General features: G+C 48.0%; 1 protein-coding gene across 2 annotated transcripts in view; it reads left to right on the top strand.

The window, feature by feature from the left end:
• The first annotated feature begins 4,834 nt into the window (after positions 1-4,834).
• LOC144489783 (uncharacterized) overlaps positions 4,835-11,805 on the top strand; it is a 35,951-nt gene continuing 28,980 nt past the window's right edge. Inside the window, exons 1-2 of one of the 2 annotated variants that reach the window (XM_078207640.1) lie at positions 4,835-6,241; positions 7,829-8,197. The gene's annotated coding sequence lies outside the window, so the exon portion shown is untranslated. The remainder of the gene's footprint in view (positions 6,242-7,828; positions 8,198-11,805) is intronic. The other variant, XM_078207639.1, reaches the window with a different exon arrangement.

The following is an 11,805-nucleotide window of genomic DNA, read 5'->3' as shown; positions in this document are numbered from 1 at the left end:
GAATAACAGATACCCGGGAGTGAGTTACAGACTGGAATCTAATCGAGGGGTTCGGGGTGGTTTATATACAGAATAACAGATACCCGGGAGTGAGTTACAGACTGGAATCTAATCGAGGGGTTCGGGGTGGTTTATATATAGAATGACAGATACCCGGGAGTGAGTTACAGACTGGAATCTGATCAAGGGGTTCAGGGTGGTTTATATATAGAGTAACAGATACCCGGGAGTGAGTTACAGACTGGAATCTAATCGAGGGGTTCGGAGTGGTTTATATATAGAATGACAGATACCCGGGAGTGAGTTACAGACTTGAATCTAATCGAGGGGTTCGGGGTGGTTTATATATAGAGTAACAGATACCCGGAAGTGAGTTACAGACTGTAATCTAATCGAGGGGTTCGGGGTGGTTTATATATAGAATAACAGAGACCCGGGAGTGAGTTACAGACTGGAATCTAATCGAGGGGTTCGGGGTGGTTTATATATAGAATAACAGATACCCGGGAGTGAGTTACAGACTGGAATCTAATCGAGGGGTTCAGGGTGGTTTATATATAGAATAACAGATACTCGGGAGTGAGTTACAGACTGGAATCTAATCGAGCGGTTCGGGGTGGTTTATATATAGAATAACAGATACCCGGGAGTGAGTTACAGACTGGAATCTAATCGAGGGGTTTGGGGTGGTTTATATATAGAATAACAGATACCAGGGAGTGAGTTACAGACTGGAATCTAATCGAGGGGTTCGGGGTGTTTATATATAGAATAACAGATACCCGGGAGTGAGTTACAGACTGGAATCTAATCGAGGGGTTCGGGGTGGTTTATATATAGAATCACAGATAGCCGGGAGTGAGTTACAGACTGGAATCTAATCGAGGGGTTCGGGGCGGTTTATATATAGAATAACAGATACCCGGGTGTGAGTTACAGGCTGGAATCTAATTGAGGGGTTCGGGGCGGTTTATATATAGAATAACAGATACCCGGGAGTGAGTTACAGACTGGAATCTAATCGAGGGGTTCGGGGTGGTTTATATCGAGAATAACAGATACCCGGGAGTGAGTTACAGACTGGAATCTAATCGAGGGGTTCGGGGGGGTTTGTATAGAGAATAACAGATACCCGGGAGTGAGTTACAGACTGGAATCTAATCGAGGGGTTCGGGGTGGTTTATATAGAGAATAACAGATACCCGGGAGTGAGTTACAGACTGGAATCTAATCGAGGGGTTCAGGGTGGTTTATATATAGAATAACAGATACCCGGGAGTGAGTTACAGACTGGAATCTAATCGAGGGGTTCGGGGTGGTTTATATATAGAATAACAGATACCCGGGAGTGAGTTACAGACTGGAATCTAATCGAGGGGTTCGGGGTGGTTTATATATAGAATAACAGATACCCGGGAGTGAGTTACAGACTGGAATCTAATCGAGGGGTTCGGGGTGGTTTATATATAGAATAACAGATACCCGGGAGTGAGTTACAGACTGGAATCTAATCGAGGGGTTCGGGGTGGTTTATATATAGAATAACAGATACCCAGGAGTGAGTTACAGACTGGAATCTAATCGAGGGGTTCGGGGTGGTTTATATATAGAATAACAGATACCCGGGAGTGAGTTACAGACTGGAATCTAATCGAGGGGTTCGGGATGGTTTATATATAGAATAACAGATACCCGGGAGTGAGTTACAGACTGGAATCTAATCGAGGGGGTCGGGGTGGTTTATATATAGAATAACAGATACCCGGGAGTGAGTTACAGACTGGAATCTAATCGAGGGGTTCGGGATGGTTTATATATAGAATAACAGATACCCAGGAGTGAGTTACAGACTGGAATCTAATCGAGGGGTTCGGGATGGTTTATATATAGAATAACAGATACCCGGGAGTGAGTTACAGACTGGAATCTAATCGAGGGGTTCGGGGTGGTTTATATATAGAATAACAGATATCTGGGAGTGAGTTACAGACTGGAATCTAATCGAGGGGTTCGGGGTGGTTTATATATAGAATAACAGATACCCGGGAGTAGTTACAGACTGGAATCTAATCGAGGGGTTCGGGATGGTTTATATATAGAATAACAGATACCCGGGAGTGAGTTACAGACTGGAATCTAATCGAGGGGTTCGGGGTGGTTTATATATAGAATAACAGATACCCGGGAGTAGTTACAGACTGGAATCTAATCGAGGGGTTCGGGGTGGTTTATATATAGAATAATAGATACCCGGGAGTGAGTTACAGACTGGAATCTAATCGAGGGGTTCGGGATGGTTTATATATAGAATAACAGATACCCGGGAGTGAGTTACAGACTGGAATCTAATCGAGGGGTTCGGGATGGTTTATATATAGAATAACAGATACCCAGGAGTGAGTTACAGACTGGAATCTAATCGAGGGGTTCGGGGTGGTTTATATATAGAATAACAGATACCCGGGAGTGGGTTACAGACTGTAATCTAATCGAGGGGTTCGGGGTGGTTTATATATAGAATAACAGATACCCGGGAGTGAGTTACAGACTGGAATCTAATCGAGGGGTTCGGGGTGGTTTATATATAGAATAACAGATACCCGGGAGTGAGTTACAGACTGGAATCTAATCGAGGGGTTCGGGATGGTTTATATATAGAATAACAGATACCCAGGAGTGAGTTACAGACTGGAATCTAATCGAGGGGTTCGGGATGGTTTATATATAGAATAACAGATACCCGGGAGTGAGTTACAGACTGGAATCTAATCGAGGGGTTCGGGGTGGTTTATATATAGAATAACAGACACCCGGGAGTGAGTTACTGACTGGATTCTAATAGAGGGGTTCGGGATGGTTTATATATAGAATAACAGATACCCGGGAGTGAGTTACAGACTGGAATCTAATCGAGGGGTTCGGGGTGGTTTATATATAGAATAACAGATACCCGGGAGTGAGTTACAGGCTGGAATCTAATCGAGGGGTTCGGGATGGTTTATATACAGAATAACAGATACCCGGGAGTGAGTTACAGACTGGAATCTAATCGAGAGGTTCGGGGTGGTTTATATATAGAATAACAGATACCCGGGAGTGAGTTACAGACTGGAATCTAATCGAGCGGTTCGGGGTGGTTTATATATAGAATAACAGATACCCGGGAGTGAGTTACAGACTGGAATCTAATCGAGGGGTTCGGGATGGTTTATATACAGAATAACAGATACCCGGGAGTGAGTTACAGCCTGGAATCTAATCGAGGGGTTCGGGGTGGTTTATATATAGAATAACAGATACCCGGGAGTGAGTTACAGACTGGAATCTAATCGAGGGGTTCGGGGTGGTTTATATAGAGAATAACAGATACCCGGGAGTGAGTTACAGACTGGAATCTAATCGAGGGGTTCGGGGTGGTTTATATATAGAATAACAGATACCCGGGAGTGAGTTACAGACTGGAATCTAATCGAGGGGTTCGGGGTGGTTTATATATAGAATAACAGATACCCGGGAGAGAGTTACAGACTGGAATCTAATCGAGGGGTTCGGGGTGGTTTATATATAGAATGACAGATACCCGGGAGTGAGTTACAGACTGGAATCTAATCGAGGGGTTCGGGGTGGTTTATATATAGAATAACAGATACCCGGGAGTGAGTTACAGACTGGAATCTAACTGAGGAGTTGTGTTTTTGTATGTGGGTTCAGTTTCTTTCACAGTTTGTGGAAATCCATGTTTGCAATCGTGGTACAGGAAGTTATATTAGCTGATGTCTGCTGTTCTGGGAGATGGTATCTTAAAAAACGTTAACCAATACCGCTATGAATTACCCGTTTACTGCTCTGAGATCTGTTCCCCTTTGTGCCTTCCTCAAACCCACACACCATGAGTTTTTGCAGCAACCGAAACAAAGCACTGTCTCTACCTGCCTCAGCATTCTCCCTGCAAAACTAGGTGTCTCTCATTCCTACTCTCCCTCAGAGAGAGAGAGGGAGGGGACTGAGAGACACCAGTCAGTGTACAGATATCTCCCTGAGTGAGAGAGGGGACTGAGAGACACCAGTCAGTGTACAGATATCTCCCTGAGAGAGAGAGAGGGGACTGAGAGACACCAGTCAGTGTACAGATATCTCCCAGAGAGAGAGGGGACTGAGAGACACCAGTCAGTGTACAGATATCTCCCTGAGAGAGAGAGGGGACTGAGAGGCGCCAGTCAGTGTACAGATATCTCCCTGAGAGAGAGAGAGGGGACTGAGAGACACCAGTCAGTGTACAGATATCTCCCTGAGAGAGAGAGAGGACTGAGAGACACCAGTCAGTGTACAGATATCTCCCTGAGAGAGAGAGGGGACTGAGAGACACCAGTCAGTGTACAGATATCTCCCTGAGAGAGAGAGAGAGGGGGGACTGAGAGACACCAGTCAGTGTACAGATATCTCCATGAGAGAGGGGACTGAGAGACACCAGCCAGTGTACAGATATCCCCCTGAGAGAGAGAGAGAGAGAGAGGACTGAGAGACACCAGTCAGTGTACAGATATCCCCCTGAGAGAGAGAGAGAGAGAGAGAGAGGGGACTGGGAGACACCAGTCAGTGTACAGATATCTCCTTGAGAGAGAGAGAGAGGACTGCGAGACACCAGTCAGTGCACAGATATCTCCCTGAGAGAGAGAGAGAGAGTTATGATGTGGAGATACAGGTGTTGGACTGGGGTAAACACAGTAAGATGTTTCACAACACCAGGTTGAAGTCCAACAGGTTTATTTGGTAGCAAAAGCCACAGTGTACAGATATCTCCCTGAGAGAGAGAGGGGACTGAGAGACACCAGTCAGTATACAGATATCTCCCTGAGAGAGAGGGGGGACTGAGAGACACCAGTCAGTGTACAGATATCTCCCTGAGAGAGAGAGAGGACTGAGAGACACCAGTCAGTGTTCAGATATCTCCCTGAGAGAGAGAGAGAGAGAGAGGGGGGGTACTGAGAGACAGCTGTCAGTGTACAGATATCTCCCTGAGAGAGAGAGAGGGGACTGACACACACCAGTCAGTGTACAGATATCTCCCTGAGAGAGAGAGAGAGGGGACTGAGAGACACCAGTCAGTGTACAGATATCTCCCTGAGAGAGAGAGAGGACTGAGAGACACCAGTCAGTGTACAGATATCTCCCTGAGAGAGAGGGAGAGGACTGAGAGACACCAGTCTGTGTACAGATATCTCCCTGAGAGAGAGAGAGGACTGAGAGACACCAGTCAGTGTACAGATATCTCCCTGAGAGAGAGGGGACTGAGAGACACCAGTCAGTGTACAGATATCTCCCTGAGAGAGAGGGAGAGGACTGAGAGACACCAGTCAGTGTACAGATATCTCCCTGAGAGAGAGAGAGGGGACTGAGAGACACCAGTCAGTGTCCAGATATCTCCCTGAGAGAGAGAGAGAGAGAGGACTGAGAGACACCAGTCAGTGTACAGATATCTCCCTGAGAGAGAGAGAGGGGACTGAGAGACACCAGTCAGTGTACAGATATCTCCCTGAGAGAGAGAGAGGGGACTGAGAGACACCAGTCAGTGTACAGATATCTCCCTGAGAGAGAGAGAGGGGACTGAGAGACACCAGTCAGTGTCCAGATATCTCCCTGAGAGAGAGAGAGAGAGAGAGGACTGAGAGACACCAGTCAGTGTACAGATATCTCCCTGAGACAGAGAGAGGGGACTGAGAGACACCAGTCAGTGTACAGATATCTCCCTGAGAGAGAGGGGACTGAGAGACACCAGTCAGTGTACAGATATCTCCCTGAGAGAGAGGGAGAGGACTGAGAGACACCAGTCAGTGTACAGATATCTCCCTGAGAGAGAGAGAGGGGACTGAGAGACACCAGTCAGTGTCCAGATATCTCCCTGAGAGAGAGAGAGAGGACTGAGAGACACCAGTCAGTGTACAGATATCTCCCTGAGAGAGAGAGAGGACTGAGAGACACCAGTCAGTGTACAGATATCTCCCTGAGAGAGAGAGAGGACTGAGAGACACCAGTCTGAGATTGAGGCAGAGATTCTGATACTGTGGAGCATTATGAATGTATTCAGTGCAATAACTGACCCAAAACATTGACTTGCTAATTTCAGAGAGGAGGGGAATTGTCGAGACTTCCAGAGCGGAGGAACAAGAACCCTGGACTGAAATGTGGGCACAACGCACTCCATCTGAACTCCTGTTCCTTGTCCTGACATCTCTGCAAACTGGTAAGGATACAAGCCTTATCTAACCCCGTGCTGTCCCTGTCCTGGGAGTGTTTGATGGGGACAGTGTAGAGGGAGCTTTACTCTGTATCTAACCCCGTGCTGTCCCTGTCCTGGGAGTGTTTGATGGGGACAGTGTAGAGGGAGCTTTACTCTGTATCTAACCCCGTGCTGTCCCTGTCCTGGGAGTGTTTGATGGGGACAGTGTAGAGGGAGCTTTACTCTGTATCTAACCCCGTGCTGTCCCTGTCCTGGGAGTGTTTGATGGGGACAGTGTAGAGGGAGCTTTACTCTGTATCTAACCCTGTGCTGTACCTGCCCTGGGAGTGTTTGATGGCGACAGTGTAGAGGGAGCTTTACTCTGTATCTAACCCCGTGCTGTACCTGTCCTGGGAGTGTTTGATGGGGATAGTGTAGAGGGAGCTTTACTCTGTATCTAACCCCGTGCTGTACCTGTCCTGGGAGTGTTTGATTGGGGGACAGTGTGGAGGGGGCTTTACTCTGTATCTAACCCCGTGCTGTACCTGTCCTGGGAGTGTTTGATGGGGATAGTGTAGAGGGAGCTTTACTCTGTATCTAACCCCGTGCTGTACCTGTCCTGGGAGTGTTTGATGGGGGGACAGTGTAGAGGGAGCTTTACTCTGTATCTCACCCCGTGCTGTACCTGTCCTGGGAGTGTTTGATGGGGGACAGTGTCGAGGGAGCTTTACTCTGTATCTAACCCCGTGCTGTACCTGTCCTGGGAGTGTTTGATGGGGGGACAGTGTGGAGGGAGCTTTACTCTGTATCTAACCCCGTGCTGTACCTGTCCTGGGAGTGTTTGATGGGGGACAGTGTAGAGGGAGCTTTACTCTGTATCTAACCCCGTGCTGTACCTGTCCTGGGAGTGTTTGATGGGGGACAGTGCAGAGGGAGCTTTACTCTGTATCTAACCCCGTGCTGTACCTGTCCTGGGAGTGTTTGATGGGGACAGTGTAAAGGGAGCTTTCAATGTGATTGTGATTGAGTCTGTCTCTCTCTCTCTGTCTCTCTCTCTCTCTGTCTCTCTCTCTCTCTCTCTGTCTCTCTCTCCCTGTCTCTCTCTCCCTGTCTCTCTCTGTCTCTCACTCTCTCTCTCTGTCTCACTCTTTCTCTGTCTCTGTCTCTCTCTCTCTCTCTGTGTCTCTGTCTCTCTCTGTCTGTCTCTCTCTGTCTCTCTCTCTCTGTCTCTCTCTCTGTCTCTCTCTCTCTGTCTCTCTGTCTCACTCTCTCTCTGTCTCACTCTCTCTCTGTCTCTGTCTCTCTCTCTGTCTGTCTCTGTCTGTCTCTGTCTCTCTCTGTCTCTCTCTCTCTCTCTCTCTCTGTCTCTCTCTTTCTGTCCCTCTCTCTCTCTATCTCTCTCTCTGTTTCTCTCTCTCTCTCTCTGTCTCTTTCTCTGTCTCTCTCTCTGTCTCTCTCTCTCTGTCTCCCTCTCTGTTTCTCTCTCTGTCTCTTTCTCTGTCTCTCTCTTTCTGTCCCTCTCTCTCTCTATCTCTCTCTCTGTCTCTCTCTCTCTCTCTTTCTCTGTCTCTCTCTCTCTCACTCTCTCTCTGTCTCTCTCTATCCCCCCAGTGTCCAATTCCTCTCCAGTGTTTGAGAACAACCATATTTACGCCAGAGTGGGTGATTCTGTGACCTTCCCTTGCTTGATGGACTCTCCGAAAACTACACCTATCACCAGGATGAACGGCGAGTGGAATTGGCGGAGGAGACCGAGTGACCCGGCCCCGTCTCTGATCTTGCGGTTCATCTCTAGCACAGTTCCCACATTCGGCAGGTTGGACATGTCAAGGAGAAGCCAGGTATCCAGCAGCCGGAGTTCAGGAAATTTTGCCCTCACTGTTAAGAATGTCCAGCCCAGTGACGCTGGAGAGTTTGAGTGCAATTTCCAATTCCAGTCCTACAAGGCCCATGCCAAGAAACAGCTATTCGTCATCTCAGGTAAATCCATCTCTTCGGGGTGTTGCGGCGGGGGGTGAGGGGGAGTGAAGGAGCATGTGTGTCGAGGGGGTGGTTCTAACCTGTCACCGCATTTATCGCCAGTCCCTAATTGCCCCCCCCCCCTTCAGAAGGCGGTGAGGGATCCGCCATCTTGAGCCCGAGTAACGACTGACAGTCCCCCGAATATGGTCACAAATCCACCCCAACGACTGACAGTCTCCCGAATATGGTCACAAATCCACCCCCAACGACTGACAGTCTCCCGAATATGGTCACAAATCTACCCCCAACGACTGACAGTCTCCCGAATATGGTCACAAATCCACCCCAACAACTGACAGTCCCCCGAATATGGTCACAAATCTACCCCAACGACTGACACTCTCCCGAATATGGTCACAAATCTAAGCCAACAACTGACAGTCTCCTGAATATGGTCACAAATCCACCCCAACAACTGACAGTCTCCCGAATATGGTCACAAATCCACCCCAACGACTGACAGTCTCCCGAATATGGTCACAAATCCACCCCAACGACTGACAGTCTCCCGAATATGGTCACAAATCTACCCCAACGACTGACAGTCTCCCGAATATGGTCACAAATCCACCCCAACGACTGACAGTCTCCCGAATATGGTCACAAATCCACCCCAACGACTGACAGTCTCCCGAATATGGTCACAAATCCACCCCAATGACTGACAGTCTCCAGAATATAGTCACAAATCCACCCCAACAACTGACAGTCTCCCGAATATGGTCACAAATCCACCCCAACGACTGACAGTCTCCCGAATATGGTTAGAAATCCACCCCAACGACTGACAGTCTCCCGAATATGGTCACAAATCTACCCCAACGACTGACAGTCTCCCGAATATGGTCACAAATCCACCCCAACGACTGACAGTCTCCCGAATATGGTCACAAATCCACCCCAACGACTGACAGTCTCCCGAATATGGTCACAAATCCACCCCAACGACTGACAGTCTCCCGAATATGGTCACAAATCGACCCCAACGACTGACAGTCTCCCGAATATAGTCACAAATCTACCCCCAACAACTGACAGTCTCCCAAATATGGTCACAAATCCACCCCAACAACTGACAGTCTCCCGAATATGGTCACAAATCTACCCCCAACGACTGACAGTCCCCCGAATATAGTCACAAATCTACCCCCAACAACTGACAGTCTCCCGAATATGGTCACAAATCTACCCCCAACAACTGACAGTCCCCCGAATATGGTCACAAATCCACCCCAACGACTGACAGTCTCCCGAATATGGTCACAAATCCACCCCAACGACTGACAGTCCCCCGAATATGGTCACAAATCTACCCCCAACAACTGACAGTCTCCCGAATATAGTCACAAATCCACCCCGACTGACAGTCTCCCGAATATGGTCACAAATCCACCCCAACGACTGACAGTCTCCCGAATATAGTCACAAATCTACCCCAACGACTGACAGTCTCCCGAATATGGTCACAAATCTACCCCCAACAACTGACAGTCTCCAGAATATAGTCACAAATCTACCCCAACGACTGACAGTCTCCCGAATATGGTCACAAATCTACCCCCAACAACTGACAGTCTCCCGAATATGGTCACAAATCTACCCCCAACAACTGACAGTCCCCCGAATATGGTCACAAATCCACCCCAACGACTGACAGTCCCCCGAATATGGTCACAAATCTACCCCCAACGACTGACAGTCTCCCAAATTTGGTCACAAATCTACACCAACAACTGACAGTCCCCCGAATATGGTCATAAATCTAAGCCAACGACTGACAGTCCCCCGAATATGGTCACAAATCTACCCCAACGACTGACAGTCTCCCAAATATGGGCCGAAGGGTCATCATTTTCCGGGAAGAAATGTCATTGATATGTTTATAGAACAAAGAACAAAGAAAATTACAGCACAGGAACAGGCCCTTCGGCCCTCCAAGCCTGCACCGACTATGCTGCCCCCGTCTGAACTAAAACCCCCTACCCTTCCGGGGACCATATCCCTCTATTCCCATCCTATTCATGTATTTGTTAAGACGCCCCTTAAAAGTCACTATCGTATCCGCTTCCACTCCCTCCCCCGGCAGCGAGTTCCAGGCACCCACCACCCTCTGTGTAAAATATCTGCCTCGTACATCTCCTTTAAACCTTGCCCCTCGCACCTTAAACCTGTGCCTCCTAGTAATTGACTCTTCCACCCTGGGGGGAAAAAGCTTCTGACTATCCACTCTGTCCATCCCCCTCATAATCCTGTAGACTTCTATCAGGTCTCCCCTCAACCTCCGTCGCTCCAGTGAGAACAAACCGAGTTTCTCCAACCTCTCCTCATAGCTAATGCCCTCCATACCAGGCAACATCCTGGTAAATCTTTTCTGTACCCTCTCCAAAGCCTCCACATCCTTCTGGTAGTGTGGCGACCAGAATTGAACACTATATTCCAAGTGCGGCCTAACTAAGGTTCTATAAAGCTGCAACATGACTTGCCAATGTTTAAACTCAATGCCCCGGCCGATGAAGGCAAGCATGCCGTATGCCTTCTTGACTTGTGAGTGGAAAATCATGTCTCACAAATTGGATTGAGTTTTTTGAAGGGGTAACCAAGAAGGTAGATGAGGGCAGTGCAGTTGATGTTGTCTACAGGGACTTTAGCAAGACCTTTGACAAGGTACCGCATGGTAGGTTGTTGCATAAGATTAAATCTCACGGGATCCAGGGTGAGGTATCTAAATGGATACAAAATTGGCTTCTTGACAGAAGCCAGAGGGTGGTTGTAGAGGGTTTTTCAAACTGGAGGCCTGTGACCAGCGGTGTGCCTCTGGGATCAGTGCTGGGTCCACTGTTATTTGTCATTTATATTAATGATTTGGATGAGAATATAGGAGGCATGGTTAGTAAGTTTGCAGATGACACCAAGATTGGTGGCATAGTGGACAGTGAAGAAAGTTATCTCCGATTGCAACGGGATCTTGATCAATTGGGCCAGTGGGCTGACGAATGGCAGATGCAGTTTAATTTAGACAAATGCGAGGTGATGCATTTTGGTCGATCGAACCCAGGGCAGGACTTACTCAGTTAATGGTCGGGCGTTGGGGAGAGTTACAGAACAAAGAGATCCAGGGGTACAGGTTCATAGCTCCTTGAAAGTGGAGTCACAGGTGGACAGAGTGGTGAAGGCAGCATTCGGCATGCTTGGTTTCATCGGTCAGAACATTGAATACAGGAGTTGGGACGTCTTGTTGAAGTTGTACAAGACATTGGTAAGGCCGCACTTGGAATACTGTGCACAGTTCTGGTCACCCTATTATAGAAAGGATATTATTAAACTAGAAAGAGTGCAGAAAAGATTTACTAGGATGCTACCGGGACTTGATGGTTTGAGTTATAAGGAGAGGCTGGATAGACTGGGACTTTTTTCTCTGGAGTGTAGGAGGCTGAGGGGTGATCTTATAGAGGTCTATAAAATAATGAGGGGCACAGATCAGCTGGATAGTCAATATATTTTCCCCAAAGGTAGGGGAGTCTCAAACTAGAGGGCATAGGTTTAAGGTGAGAGGGGAGAGATACAAA

The sequence above is a fragment of the Mustelus asterias genome, unplaced genomic scaffold (genome assembly GCF_964213995.1).
Source record: "Mustelus asterias unplaced genomic scaffold, sMusAst1.hap1.1 HAP1_SCAFFOLD_2538, whole genome shotgun sequence".
In the NCBI taxonomy this organism is placed as follows: domain Eukaryota; kingdom Metazoa; phylum Chordata; class Chondrichthyes; order Carcharhiniformes; family Triakidae; genus Mustelus; species Mustelus asterias.
Note: the sequence above shows the minus strand (reverse complement) of the source record. Positions and strands in the feature narration are given on the sequence as shown.